This window comes from Talpa europaea, assembly GCF_964194135.1.
Source record: "Talpa europaea genome assembly, chromosome: 9".
Taxonomy (NCBI): Eukaryota; Metazoa; Chordata; class Mammalia; order Eulipotyphla; family Talpidae; genus Talpa; species Talpa europaea.
The window spans coordinates 64,534,829-64,550,490 of NC_140076.1; positions in this window are offsets into that span (position 1 = coordinate 64,534,829).

Sequence of the window (15,662 nt, forward strand, 5' to 3'; positions counted from 1 at the left end):
TTTTTAAAGCTAGCTAGCTCACAGGGTCCCTTCTGAAAGGTTCTGAATCTATTTCTCTAGATTGGGCCCTGTTTGTTTCTAAGCAGTTCGCAGGCAATGCTGCTGCTGCTGGGCCCAGGTCTGGGGTGGAATACGGTAGGAGAGCAACTTCTGAGAAATGAGCTGGGTGGGCAGTGAAACAGGGCTGCAAGAGGTGCTGTCGCAGGGCAAGGACAGTGCCCTCTGAGTTGTTGGCCCACACCACCAACAAATAGCTCTTTGAGACACCATGGCCTGGGGGCTGGAGCTCCTTTCAGGTGATATCAGAGGCAGGCCAGAGGGCAGCAGCTCCCACCCTCTGGGGAGCTCTCTGGCTTTTCTGTGAAGCTTTTTAATTTCTTTTTCCTTTGGAGGTCGTGTAGTGGCAGGATAACACAGTGCTGGTTTTCTGATCCAGCAGACCGGGTAAAGGAGGCAGTCAGAATCCTTAGTGGCTTTTTTGCGGGCTTTTATTGGGGTTCACCAGGTATATGGCAAGCAGGGGTGCTGGGGGGCCGGGAGGCTGGCAGGCCTTCCAGCCCCTAGCAGGTCTTCACTCTGTGGGCTCTCCGGCCTTTTCTCGGCTTCTGCTTCTCTTGCTTCTCACTCAGTTTCTGCTTGGCTTCTTCTGGTGTCCCTGTGACGCCGCCCTTAAAAGCCCAGTGTCAGCTCAGGTGAATCCCACCTACCTATGCCCACACCCTATTCCAGGTGCCCGCCAGCAGACATGCATTCAGGACCGCAAGGATCCATCATCTATCCTGATAGTGGGAGGGCAGAAAAGCCTGACATTTTTCCTTACCCTACAAGCCCTCAGTGGCTTTTGCAGGCTTTTATTGGGATTCACCAGGTACACAGCAGGCAGGGGTGCTGGGGGACTGGGAGGCCAGCCAGCCTCCCAGCCCCCGGCAAGTCTTCCCTCTTTCTGGACTCTCCGGCCTTCTCTCTGCTTCTGATGGCTCTGCTCTCGGCTTCTCTCCTCGTGGCTTCTGCTGGCATCTGCATGATGCCACCCTTAAAGCCCAGTCTTAGCCCAGGTGAATCCCATCTACATATGCCCACACCCTACTCCAGGTGCCCACGATCAGGCACACATTCAGGACCGCAGGGTTCCTTCATCTATCCTAATGGCGGGAGGGCAGAAAAGCCTGATACTTTTTCCTTACCCTACAGATTGGCTACTGGATGCTTCGCTCTTCTTTCTTTGGAGGCCAGGAACAGAGTCTTTCAGGAACAAAGAGTCCCAAGCCTGCACCTGCCCTGTCTTATATCCTCTTTCAAGGCCTCCACCTATAAGTCTGATTGGTCCACTCTCAGTTGTATGGCAGATTGTACCATTGAGCCCATTAGCTCATAGCTCGCACCTGACCAGTCCACTCAATGATCCGCACCTGGTAGCCCTTCTGTTTGTACTCCAGGACCATGGTTTCAGTATCGGGCTTCAGATTCCTAAGACTTGTACCATCCAGGTATGTGCTGGACCACTGCAGAGTTTTTAGACAGGAGCAAGACTGCTCAGATCATTGTGTTGGGGAGATGGTTCTGGCAGCACATGGAGGAGGGGCAGAAAGAGGGCAAGATGACAGACTATCACTTGCTCCAGGAGAAACTGATTGATCCTGCACAAGGCAATGAGGAAGCTTCAAGAGAAATCTGGGGATCAAAGTCTATGGGAATAGGGCCGCCCCAGTGGCGCGGCGGTTGAGCGCTGGGTTGCGAAGCGGCGCTGCAGCCTGTGTGGCGCCGGTTGGATCCCTGCTGCTCCCCGGCCACCAGAGGAGGGTCCCACATGGTGCGCAGACCTCTCCTGCCGCCCGCTGCTCCCCTCAGCAGTGTACTTCAGTCCTTCTGCTGTTCTGCTCCCAGCTCTGGCTCTGGTGAATTCTCTCACCCTCCCGCGCTTCTGACTGTACCCAGTGCATGTATAAACAAACAAATAAATAAAAATAACAAAAAGTCTCTCTAAAAAAAAAAAGTCTATGGGAATAGGTGACTGATTGACTGAATGAAGGGCTGAGCATCACAGACCTGCCTCCTGCCCTGGAAGCGGGGGTATAGAGCACAGCCTGGGGCTGCTGTCCTTTCATGCCCAGAAAGCCGCCCCACTTTATTTGCCTTCTCTTTACAAGTCTGCCTCCAGGCCTCTTCTGACAGGTTTCAGCCTGCAATGTTTGAAGAAAGGGGTGCAGTAAACCATTCAGAAATAGGATTTATTAATGGGAGGCATGTAATTACTGCCAGACACAGCAATCTGAAGAGTTTATGGCCTCAGTGTTTGGTGTCATTCATTAAAACAAAGTGGGCTCTTGGCATGGACGCCATCACCCTGTGACCAGACCCGTCTGTTTCTGGGATGGCCCCTCCTCTGTGTCTGCATGGTGGGCCTGGCTGAAGAAGCAAAGGCAGATAAATCACCAGGGTGGGGGTCTGGCTTTGTGGACAATGAGCCTGGCTTGCACCCTTGGAAGGGCAGGCCCTGTTTCCAGAGTGGGCTCTTGGGCCAGGATTGTGGCCTGTCTGCTTTTTGTCTCCCAGGTTTCTGATTCTGTAGTGACTTGTCAGCAGAACCATTATGAAGGACAATGCCACAGACTTGTGACTTCTCCAAGGCCTCTTCCCATTCATTTCACATCTCGACAGGCCCTCAAGGACTTTGTGGGGCAGGCAGCAGACGTTAGCATTGCTTCTTGATAAATGGGAAACTCAGAGGTTTGCAGAGACACCCCAAGTCATATGGCCAAGGGAACAAGCTTGTATTGAGCTCCCACAAGGCCATTTCTGCCTCTCCACTAGGGAGGCTGGGCTGTCCCAAATCAAGACCCAAGCACCAGTTTGTTTTGATCTGCCAGCTGGAGCTCCTGGCTGCTATAAGACATGGGTTCAAATCCAGGATTTCTCTTGGGAAAGATGCTTCAAGTCTCAGTTTCTTCAAAGAGAAGATGAAGTGAGGGGACTAGGTTAGCTCCTTTCCAGGGTGTTATGAGATCAGTGATACTGCTGGGTTGGGCTCTGTAGGTTTCTTTCCTTTCCTCTCAACTGTGACCTCACAAAAAGCCCTGCTCTGCTTGGGACAGGGATGTTGATGCCCAGATGAGATAATGGAGGGAATGTGCTTTGGAAAATCCACTCACACCATTTAAATGTGAGGTAATAAAAAGAACAACAGAGCTGCCACCAGCCTGCCAAGAAATCAACAACTTAGAGACAAAAAGCAGATCCAGAGCCTAAACTCCTCCCCATCATGATGGGTTTAGACAGAAAGACTTCCTGCCCTCTCAAACATCTATGTCCAGAGGTGATTTTATTTTGAGGACTGGAGGGAATGAGTGGAAAGCACATGTGGGGGCCACAGTCAGCTCTGGATGTCTGGCAGGTATTATATGCTGATTCGGACACTCTACTGACTGTAAACTCTTGGTTGCAGGAGGAGAAACACACATTTGTCTTAGTGCTGCCTAGTGTCCAGCACAGGTTCTGGCATAGGCATAAATAATCAGCAGTTATTTATGGAACAGAACAATTTGGGTTCTGTCATACACCATGGGTTCGTGGAAGGCAGAACCTAGGTTTTACTTATTTCTCTCCACAGCCAAACCTAGTATCTGGAACAGAGTAGGTGTAAAGTCAGGTTGCATAGAAATGAAAACAGGACAGACTTATCTAGTGTCTGCACTGAGTCATGGGGGCCCCTGGGACCCAGGTAGGAAAGGAGTCTGGAATTTGTAGCCTGAGTAGGTACTGGTCAGATGACAGGCTCACTTCAAAGGCTCCGGGTGGGGAGAGACGGGGATGTGGTTTCTCGAATGCCTTTTTGGCCCTGTGGTAGCCTCAGTTGGCGGCCAGGTCGTGGTGGGGTAGGGGGAGGTTGGCAGCTTAGTGGAGGCTTTAGCCAGAACTACGGAGACGGACACATGAGCCAGGGAAGAGGAAGCAACTCAGATGGAGACGAAAGGCGCTTCAAATCTCCTTCCTTCTCTGCATCCCAGGGAGCAGACGTGGCAGCAGTGTGTGTGAGCTGGAAGGAAAACAGGCTTTGCAGCCAAATAAATCTGCGTGTAGATCCTCTCAGAACAAGCCAGGGCTGTGAGATCTTGAGCATGTGTTATTTTTCTGAATCTCCACTTCCTCATCTAAAAAATGGCATCAGTGATCATTACCTTGCAGGCTTGTTGTGGATAGCAAGAGTGTTTTGTAAGCCATCAAGCAGCCGTTAATTCAGCACCTGCTTTCTATATGGCCCCGAGCATGGTAGCTGTGAGGATTTAATCTGGAATCCCCTTAACTGTCCTGTGAGGTACTTATTATCATCTCCAGTCTCCACTTCAGAGCACACAAAACTAAAGTTCAGAGGCAATGAACAGTTTGCTCAAGTGATAGTGCCAGAAATCCAAATGGATCCTTTTGTAAAGCCTACACTGTGGATATGTACGTGATGGTTATATTTCGTGAATCTCAGTCACTCTAAAACTCTCCCCCCTAGCAGTTTTCCTTTCTTGTCAGCACTTTTCGTGCCCCCATGCCTCCAAAGGAAGCTGAACTCTCGGCCGCCCTGGCAGTTTTTGGAAGAAGCTTGAGTTCCACTAAGTAGTTTAGACAGGATTCATTTCTCTTTGTCCAGGTGCTCTTTGGCTTCAATGGGACATAGATCAGGGAATTATTTGTAGTTGTTTACATGAGGGAAGAGGAAAAGCTGCTAGAGTTAGATTTTTGGATAATCCAGCTAACATTTGAAATATCAAAAACTAATCTTCCAAGAGAAACCGATCAACTTTTTTAAATTACAATTTTTAAATTGTTAGTTTTTTTTTTTAAAAACCAGTACTTTCTTTGAAGTGTTAGCCAAATAAGAGATACATGTGGAAGGTCAGGAAAGTAAATTAGCTTTTATTGAAACCTGTCATGTGCCTGCCTGTGTCTTATTGTCTTCTCTGTTCCTCTATGGTAGGTCTGATTAGATCCATTTTTCACAAAAAGATGCTCAGAGAAGTAAACATTAGTCTGCGTTACACAATGTCTAGGCATCAAAGCCAAGATTCAAATCTTTGTCTGTTTGGTCCTAAGCACAAACTGTTTTTTCTACAACTCTGCTCCTGAAACAGCACATCTCTTGAAGCTAGTTTCTACCCCTCCATCAGGAGCCTGCTCCTTGGTTCTATTCAGTCACAAGGCACGCCTGAGAAAATGGCATGCCTGTGCTTCCAAAAGCAAATGTAATTGAGCTTTAAGACTGCACGAGACCATAATCTGTCCAGAGTAGCAAATGCGGTAGAGCATAACTTCTGGAGGATGCTTTTTGTGAAATAGGGCTGGATGTTTCTATTTTGGGGTGTGGACACAGGCATCAGGAACAGGCTGTATCTTTTATTTTTTTGGCATGGTGGTTTGGGCGTTAGGGAGGAGGAAGAAACAGGGAAGGAGAGCTCCTGTCAGTATATCCAATTCTGAGAATCCTAGATTTAAGTAAGTCATGTGTCGATCCTCTTATCTAGTGGTTTTTCTTAGATCCAGGTGGCTAAAGGAGGAAGATGTCCTACCTATTCTGTTGTATTTAATGTTCAATGAACTCTTGAAATGTAGTCTAAGAAATATCAAAACAAGTTCCCAAGCACTTGGGATGCATGTCATTGTCACGTCATCTTCTTCTGGGGCAGCAGAAAATTCATAGATATTGGAGTTTGTGAGATATGGGTTTGGTTTTCAGTCATGTCATCTCTCTGTCTGGTTTTTGGTGAACTGTCCAACACATGACCTCAGTTTCCTCATCTATACAATGAGTATAACAATGCCTGCTTTTTATGGTTGTCACGGTTGCAAAGTGTTTGATATTTAGCAGACACTCTTTAATGTTAGTTACTGTTTTCCTCTTTGCATTGCAAGGTGCAAATATATCTGTATTCTCTTACCTAGGGAGGTGACCTATATTTTTTAGGACAACTTGGATCCACCCAGATTGTTGGCAGGGATTATCAGTCATGGTTTAAAACTTAAGTTTATGCCCATTATGTCATTATGGATCCTGCAGAAGTGATTACTAATGTTACTTTTCCAGTTCACTGCAGAGCAGAGGGGAGAGTTTTTCACACTGCTGGCGTTTTGTTGGAGCACAAGGATACAAATCACAGATGGCTTCCTCGGCAGATGTGGCTCTGTAGAACTGCATTGTGGGTTTACAAGGGGTTTAATGAAAACCTGGCACCCTTCCAGGCTTGAATCAATCCTCTGGGGTTCTCAGCGCCTGCATACACAGGCCAATCTGCAAGTGTCCACCTTGTTGATGGTACGGGGAACGCTAGGGTGAAAAGTTTCTACCTAAGAAACAAAGCCAAACAGATCTGGCTGCATTCGCAGGCATGGGGCCTGGGAGATGGAACAGTGACGTGGAAGGGAAGTTGGTAGGAGGAGAGCAGCCTGCATTTGGAAGGTGTCCAGATGGCTGCCTCCCAGCTGGGGGTGATGTGGACCCTGGATAGAGCGATGGCTTTCCCAGCTGTTTGGGCTCAGGGTATTTTCTTCCTTGCCGCGAGTTAGGCTCAAAGGAGTGAGCAGGAGCCACAAGCGTGATATGAAATAGAAAATTGTTTCATTTATTTTGAGAGTGCAGATTGGAACTGAACTTGGTTAACATTGCTTCCCCTAAAATGCTCTTATTCTTCAATTGGCCAGTTGTTATTTTTCATCTATTTTATTGGGGCTTGGAAAAGCTTGTCTTGATCGCATCCCCAAAAGAGAATCTCTGAGCCCTGCCGTGTTCTATTTTGACTGTGCATTTGTTTCAGAATGCATCACAATGTATTTGCCTGCTTGCTTTCTGTTTTGGTGCTTCAGTGGAATGGAAGCAACTTGGGAAAAGGAACTCTATTCATCTTGTTGACCAGTGTAGCCCGGAAAATATCTGACACATTGTAGAGGTCCTGTAAGTATGATTGGATGACTGAATATGTTTCAGGGCAAGAAAAAAAGAGATCAGTGTTTGTAATTTAATGCCATCATTTATAAGCTGTCAAATGACTTAATCTTTCTTAGTGTGAGATTCATTGCCTATACAAGAGAGATAAAAATACAAAATAAGCTATCTCTCTATGTAGATTAGCATCTAACACATAAGACATTTTCAATAAATTGAAACCATTATTTAGAACTGAAGAGTTAAGTTAATCACCAACAAATATTTATCAATATTTCTATTCAGCTAATAATGATGAAATTTGGCTTAAGCTATACCCCATACCAAGCACCTACATACATTATCTTATGTTATTCTTCCAAATACCCAGTGAGAGATTCTTCGCATTTTAGAATAGAAGAAAGAGAGACAGAGAGAGAGATGAAGTGCCTAGAACACTCTTGCATAGTTACTCAGTGGCAAGAGGCAGTATTAACTCAATTTCTATTTTTAAAGCAATAATTTTCCCCCATAATTCTGGGCTGCTTCCTATTAACACTCTCTGTGGATAAATAAACATAAGGAAGCCACATTCTCTGTCCTCTGGGGGTTCTGGCTTAGGCGATAAGATACATGTAAGAGTTAAATGAACACTAAAAAACCCCAACATTTTTTATGCTGCTTTGAAGTTTACAGAGCTTGTCCCAATATTTACAACACATTCAAGTTTTAAAAGATGACTATCCAGGATATATAAATAATTCATACAAGTCAATAAGGAAAAGACAAACAACTCAATGGAAAATTCAACAGATTATGAACAGGCAATGCTAACGGCCAATAATCACATGAAAAGATGTTTGACATTGCTAGCCATGGGGAAATACAAATGAGAACAATGAGATACCAAATCCTGTCCTTCAGATTGGCAAAAATACCTGTTGGAAATACCAAGTGTTGTTGAGGGGAAGGAGAAATGGAAGATTTCATGCCAAGCTAACAGTAACATACACCTGTAAACACAAGTTTGGGAAGCAACTGAGTTATACCCAATAGAGACGCCTGGGGCATACCTTTTGAGCAAGGTCGTATTCTAGGATGTAAACACTTAGAGAAACTTGCACATATGTAGAAGGGCATGTGCAGAAATGTATAGTTTCAGTATTTTATGTAATAGTGCAATATTGGAAATAATCCAAGTGCATTAATAGGGCACTGGATAAACTAGCTGGTCATTTGTCGATGAAATTTGAGATAGCAGCTGAGGGAATAAATTAGAAGTCTACTTAGTGATGTGGATAAATCACAGACACATACTGTAAAATAAAAATGAACAAGTTGCAGAAAGACAGACAAGATGATATCATTAATGTATTTAAAAAAAAAAAACCACGCAAAGCCACTCTGCTTGCTTAAAATGATCTCTCATTATGTACCATAAAGATCTGTCGCTACACAATAATAATGATTTCTGGGGGGAGGGTGAGGAGTGAGGTCAGAGAAGCTTGCAAAGGGGACTTGTGCTGAGGCTTCAAGTAAATGTTTTAATTTTTTAAAAAAACATCTGAAGCAAATATGGCAAAATGTTAACATCGTTAGATCCAGGCGGTGGGTTCAGCGTGTTTGTTCTGTTATAGTCTTTGAACTCTGCTGTGTGTACAGGATATTTTATAAAGCAAATAAACAACCAGCTAACCCAGAACCTCTTCCCCCAACATCACCCATGTGCTCCTCATTAGGGCCCTGGAGGCAGCCTTGGAAGAGAAGATGACCCACTCCCTAGTTTCCAGGCCCTCCTCTCCCAGCACCTGCCTTTTATTGTGCTCTTTGGGGTCATGGAAACTGCTGGGCAGGTGGAGAAGATACTAAGTGATGTTCCTTAGGAAGGCCCTCCAGCTATGATGGGGGCAGGGAAAGGGGAGAGAACTGGGAAGGCAAATGATGCTGAAGTTTTGAGGAAAAAACTAAAGAAAGGAGGTAATACAGTCGAGGTCTTACAGAGTCAGAGCATGAATCTACCTCTAATGCTATCTTTGCAATTAATATATGCCCTTTGCCCATCCTATACAATGGTTTTCAGATTCTGATGCAGGATCTGGAATAAAAAAAGGAGTAAAAGTCAAGACAAAGCACTATGGAGGAAAGAAACTTTCTCTTATTTATGAGCATTAAGAACTATCCTAATTTTCTCCTTTCAAATAATTGTTGACATTAACTGAAATCATAGAACTGCACCCATATTCTTCCTTCTTCTCTTTCTAGCAGCAACTATCCAAGGAACAACTCCCAGTCCACACGCAACTTTTGTTTTGTGATTATTGTCAGGATCTTATTGGTTCTTTGTTTTTACTTTTAAGTGTACTTGAAATTATTACCATCACTAATTTTTTTCATTTCCTAGTTGATAAGACCATTGGGAATTTCTTCAAACTACTGCCTATGTCCTTTGATGTCTCCATTGATCTTTGAGTATTTCTTTATTTCCTGGCACAGGATGTTCCGGACTTTCTTTGCACTTTGCTAGCCCCAGAGCCAGAATCAGCAATTTATTCAAAAGAGAACTGTCTTTTTAGTGGAGAATAGTAGTTAGAAACTGGGTTTTGTTATTCATGCTCATCACTACTGGGGTATGATTACTTCTGGGTCCTTTTGGTAAAATACATAAATGTGCATGTTTTTGTATCTATCTCTATCTCTATCTCTCTACCTCCCTCTCTATTTCTCTCGAGTCTGTGATAGTTAATGTTGCTTGTCAACTTGTCTAGACCATGGTGCCCACATAGGGGGCTAAACATTATTTTGGATGTTTCTGTGAGAATGCTTTTGGATGACATTGACACTTAAATCAATGGACTTCAAGTAAAGCAGATTACTCTCCATAATATGGGTAGGCCTTCAATTAATCAATTGAAAGTCTGAAAAGAACAAAAGACTGCCTTTCACTGAGTAAGAGGAAGTAAATTCTCTAGCAGATTACCTTTGGACTTGAACTGCATCACTGACTCTTCTCAGGGTTTCCAGTCTGCTGGCCTACCCTCTAGATTATGGACTTTCCAGCTTACATAGCTGCATAGGCCAGTTCCTTAAATGAATCTCTTTCTCTTCACACACACACACACACACACACACACACACACACACACACACACACACTATTGGTTCTATTTTTCAGGAGAACCCTAATGAATAGAATCTGAAATCTCTAATTCAAATCTAATACCATAGGGCTTCAGTTCACTTTAATCATTCATATTTACATCTCCTATCTTTTATAATAAGCATCCTGGTTTCCAAAAAGTCAACATATTTACTCATTTGTTTTAACCCAAATACACACAAGTCTACTATTCTGCACCTTGAAAACTGTCAATGTCATGAAAGAAAGAAAAAGGATGGAAGGAATGCCATATATTAGTTAAAGATGCATGACAACCAAATGCAGTGTGTGATTCTTGTTTGGATCCTCAATTGAAAAGGGGGGGGGAAGCTATAAACGACATTATTAGGAAACTTTGAATATGAAATATGTATTAGGTAATGTTTTATAAATATTAAATTTCTTGGGCATTATAATGATATCATGAAAAGTAATTTATTTGTAAGAGGCAGGACATGTGTATTGAATTATCTAGGGATGTAGCATTTTAATGTTGGCAGGTTATACTTAGATGGTTCACACACACTATATATATAAACATATGTTTATAAATGTATAGAGATAGACTGGTACAGAGAAAGAAGGGGAAAAGAGAGGGAGAAGGAGAGGGAGAGAAAAGTAAAAAGCAAATGTGACAAAATATTAGCAGTTAGTAAAACTCAGTGTAGGACAAATAGGAGTTAAATGGGATATTAAATTTTCTGTTTGGAACATTTCAAAAAAAAAAAAAGCCGGGTGAAATGGTACCAGATATTATATATCCAATATTACATACGTAAACTAAGAGTATTACATATCAACTGTTATGTGTCTAGTAGCACATATTACCTCTCAAGCCTGACTCTGTGCTCAGCTTTTGTTAAATACTTTCGTCTCCACCACAGTCCTCTGAGGTAATTAATTTTTCTTCACAGTTGAAAAAGCTGAGGCTCAAAGAGGTACAGAAACTTGCATAAGGTCGTCCAGCTAGAAAACACAAGGAGAGGAAAGATGTGCCTGGGCCCAGTGAGATAAGGGGTGTGGAGGGACTAGGAAGCAGGGACACAAGCCTTACTCTGGGACTCGGTCTATGACATCCAGTCCACTTGCCCACTGGGCTCCACTTAGAGAAAGATTTCTGCCTCTTCCCTCAGGTTCATTATTAAAAGAAATAATTCCCTTTCCCTGTTCTGCTTTGAAAAAGATAAGGCGCCCAGCTTCCTGCCCTGTGACTCACCCAGACCTTTTTACCCATTCTGAGCACGACATGTTCTCCAGGTATTGGGTCACATGTTATCAGATTCCAGAGATGTGAAAACCCAAGCGGGCAGCAGAGGCTTCAGACCCAAGGCAAACATCCCCTTTCTTGAATAGAAGGAGAGTGTGATTCTTCATCTGCTTCTGGCTGGTCATTTGAAACACAAGCAGAGGGTTAGGCTGGTGCCATATTCAACAAACAGAGTCACAAGCCACTAGTGGCTCTTGAAATCAATTTAGCTAGAGGCTTTAGCTTTTAAGAAGTGATTTATAATCAAATTGGATGGAATAGAAAATATCAGTGTATGTCCATGATAATGGTTGGTATTGTTTTGTGAATGCAAATGCACACGTTTGCTTTGAGTGTGGTGTAAAATTCATTGCCTATTATGAATCACAGTTAAAACAAGCAAAAGTTACTGGTCCAAGATGGGTCGGCAAAAGCCTGTTTTTGTGAGCAAAGTTTACTGGAACACAGCCACGTCCACTTCGGTCTGTATTGTCTTTGGCTGCTTCCAGGCCACAATGGCAGACCACGATGTGATATACTGTATGGCCTGAAAGGCATAAAATGTTTGTTATTTGGCCCTTTGTAGAAAAATTCCCTATATCCGATGACCTAGGTTTACTGAGGCAGAAGCTTCTAACTTAAAGTCAAATAAAGCCCCCATTGTCTATGATCTCCAGAATTTCTATCTCTAGAAATTCTCTCCTTATAACTATTTAAGTAGTGGTATTCACCTATAGATTCATGTCAGTGCATATAAAATGACAGGAATTTAGGCATAACAAAACGATTACTTAAATATATATTTCTTATATAATACCAGAAGTGTTCGCTGCCATGTCCTTCCAGCGCCCAGCCAACAGGATGACCTTTCCATTCTAGGAAAATATTTCCATGTTTAACCTCATTGCACTCAACCAGACGTTTCCTTGAACAAATTTTCAAATGAAATATTTCAATCCTGCATTCATCTTGGGGGCCACATGTCTTATCCAAGTTAAATATTTCCAGAAAATAAATGTCTAGACATCGTCTCATATAAATTAAGCACCCGGTTTGTAAAAGATTTCTAGCAGACCTCCTTTTTGTTGTGTGGGTGAGTATTATTTTACTCCAATGAAAAATTCTGGGTAAAACCTGATGTGCCTAAGTCAGTGCACCTGCAGGGGCTAATGATCCTGCTCAGTCATTAGTGAGGGAGTGCCTAGGAAGATGGGGTTTGGAGTGGGTGAACAAGGCCAGAAAGATAAGACACAGTCTATTTCAGAGAAAAGCCAGAAGCTCCCTTTTCTTTGAGGTCATTGGATATTAGAAATGTGCATGAAAATGTACCCACATTCTGCAATCGGCCTCAGAGAGCTTTGCTGTATCTGTTGAGTCCTCTCATTGGAGAATGAGGAATATGCAAGTGACTGTACATTAAGAAAAAGTTTGGCTGCATCTCTTTGGCATTACATTATATTTGTGTCTGAGGTTTTTCAAGCCAATGGATTTGCATAATTCAAGTGAGCCATTTTTAGTGCTTTGGATATTTATAATTCCTTCACTGTAGACTTCTGTACCACTATAATGTAAATTAGTTTTTTTCACTAGAAACAAAATCTTTAGGAAAAGATCAAATACTTGAGAAAGAAAAAATTGTAGCTACTCCTCTATATTTATATTTACATAAATATTATAATTTTTACAGCATATAAAATTATAATTATAAATATTATAAACATTATTATTTTATACCAATATAAACATGATTAATGTATAAATGTAACTATTCCTATTTCATATAAATATTACAGATATATACATAAACATATGTTCATATGTAAATTAATTATTTTAGTTATTTAAATGAATTATGTATTATATTTTTTATAGTCCTATTATATATTTTAATTATACTTATTGTTATAAATAAAGGAATTCAATGTGAAGAAATTTATAATGCAATGTACTGAATTACCTAAGAATCTATGGGCATTATGTTTTTATTTTCTAAATTTTTGGTAAATCGGGTACAGCACCATTCTGTGCATCATATTTAAAAAAAAAGCAGGAAAATTTGGGAAAGACAGAAAGAAATTTTACATTTCATTGAGCCACATGTAAAAATGTCCTTTATTCTTCTTACCTCAAAATTCCACAAATAAGAAATGAAAAGACTTCTCGGTTTGGCACCACTGTCCACTTATTTAGTGACAGCCTGAGTGTGTGTCACGTGGCAGGCATGTGGCTAGGTGCCAGAGAACAGACAGAGAAAGGCCTGTGCTCCAAAGGGCCTGCCCATGCAGAGGGAGTGAGTTAGAGCGAATACACGGAAATAAAGAGGCAAAGAAGATTATTTCAGATGGGCAATTAGAAAAGAACAATATCAGATAATGGCAAAAGTGCCGGGGTAGTCTGGGAAAGGCTCTCCAAAGAGGGGTCTTGGATGTGGGTGCCAAATGAGGAGAAGCTGAGCCCTGTGAAATGTGAAGGAAGAACATCGAAGCACAGAAAAAGCCTACTGCAGAAGCGCTCAGCAGCATCTTGGGAAAGAATTCTTTTTGAAGTCATATCTTGTATGCATAAACTGAACCACTATTTTTTTTTCATTAAAATGGCTTTATTAAATAACCAATTGTACAGGTTACATGCACATATATCAAAAACAGCACCAAACTACTAAAAGAGTGAAGTAGTTACAGGCCATCAAAATGGAGTCATACAAAACTGTGAACCACTATTTTTAAAAGTAGGGTTGAGGGATGCTTGCCCCTTAAGAGTTTCTTAGGAAAAGGGTCTGTGGTCAGATGACTTTTCTCCTGGAAATTGGGTGGGGTCAAGGGTGATGTCTGTTTGCTGAGTTGGCATTTCTTAGCAAGCTTCTGAGCAAGGTGGCTGGTCTCAGCTGCTAGGGCTTATCTGAAGTCTGAATATGAGGCTCTGTAGCAGATTGTTTGATCCAAAGATCACTGCAGCAATTGTTCTATTACACATGATCTTCCTACAGTCTAACCTTGACATAAATGAATTTAATTGTGGAAGTTTAGATCCCCCTCTTTGAATCTGGATTTACTTGTGACTATTTTAGAAGTGACTGTGACTTCAGAGACCAGGTCATAAGAGACAATACAACTTTCATTTGGTTCTATAGGGACAATAACTCTTGGAACCCAGTGGCCATGCGATGAGGAAGCATAAGCTGCTACACATCCTGGCTTCCTGTAGCCTATAGATGTTCTGATTAACAACCTCAGCGGAGGTCCTCGCCAAGTCAGCATCAACCCCAGGCATGTGTGTAAAGCAGCCTTAATTTGATTCCTGTTCCTACTTATCAGGCCACCTGAGCTAGGCTTCCGGCAGAGATCCCTAACCCTGCAGAGCACACAACAGCTGCATCCATGCCCTTTCCCAGTCCCTGACACACAGAATCCTTGAGCACAAGAGGATGGATGCTATTTGACACTATTAAGTGCAGCGTGATTTATTTCAGGGGAGTACACTACTGGATACACCTTTAGAGCTTTTTTTGTCAACTGTAGACACTTTCCCTGAATAGAAAGGTGAGCTCTGGGCAAGAGAGGATGCCCCTCAGTTTCTAGGACTATAGTACTATAAAGTCAACAACTTGGGATCCTGGAGCTCAAGTTCTTCACCACCAGATAAACAGGCAGGCTGATCTCTACAAATAGGCCAAGCTGGGTAAGAAAAAAACAGATACTCCATTCCTGCATAGTCCCTGCTGGTGGAAAGCCTGTCCTGCTGGCCTCTGACTTTTATGCTCCCCTTCAGAATGTTATCCACCTTCCCTCTTCACACAGCCAGAGACAGGCATTGTTTTCATATATTCCAGTCCAACTAAATTATTTGCCATTCTTTGAGAGTGGTCTGCAAAGTCCACCTCAAAATGTTTGGACAAGGTTTTCCTCCCATGCCTCAGTCTGCACACAAACGCAGTCTCCCTAGCTGGGAATTTCTTTTTTTACCCCCTTCACATTTTATAGCATAGAGATTAGTAATCTAGCCCTTGTAGATTTCCTGCCTAATTCAAACCCTTATCCTTGCTGAACAATTTGTCAGACATCGAACACATTACTTAAAACATCGACATTTCAATTTTTATCTGTAAAATGCAGGTGATGGTAATAGTACAGGTGATGTGAGAATTATGAGTTAAGTTATGAAAGCATTAAAAATCATCTATTCAAAACACCATAGTAAATATATACATATAAAATATATTTATATAACTATAAGAAAGTGAAAATCAAAATCAACAAAAACCTATGAACCAGAGACACTCTATGGGGGGTGAGGGGCAGGGAGGGGAGGGATTGGGGTCAAAATAAGGGGGTTGCAATTGTATGGGGAATATAAAAATA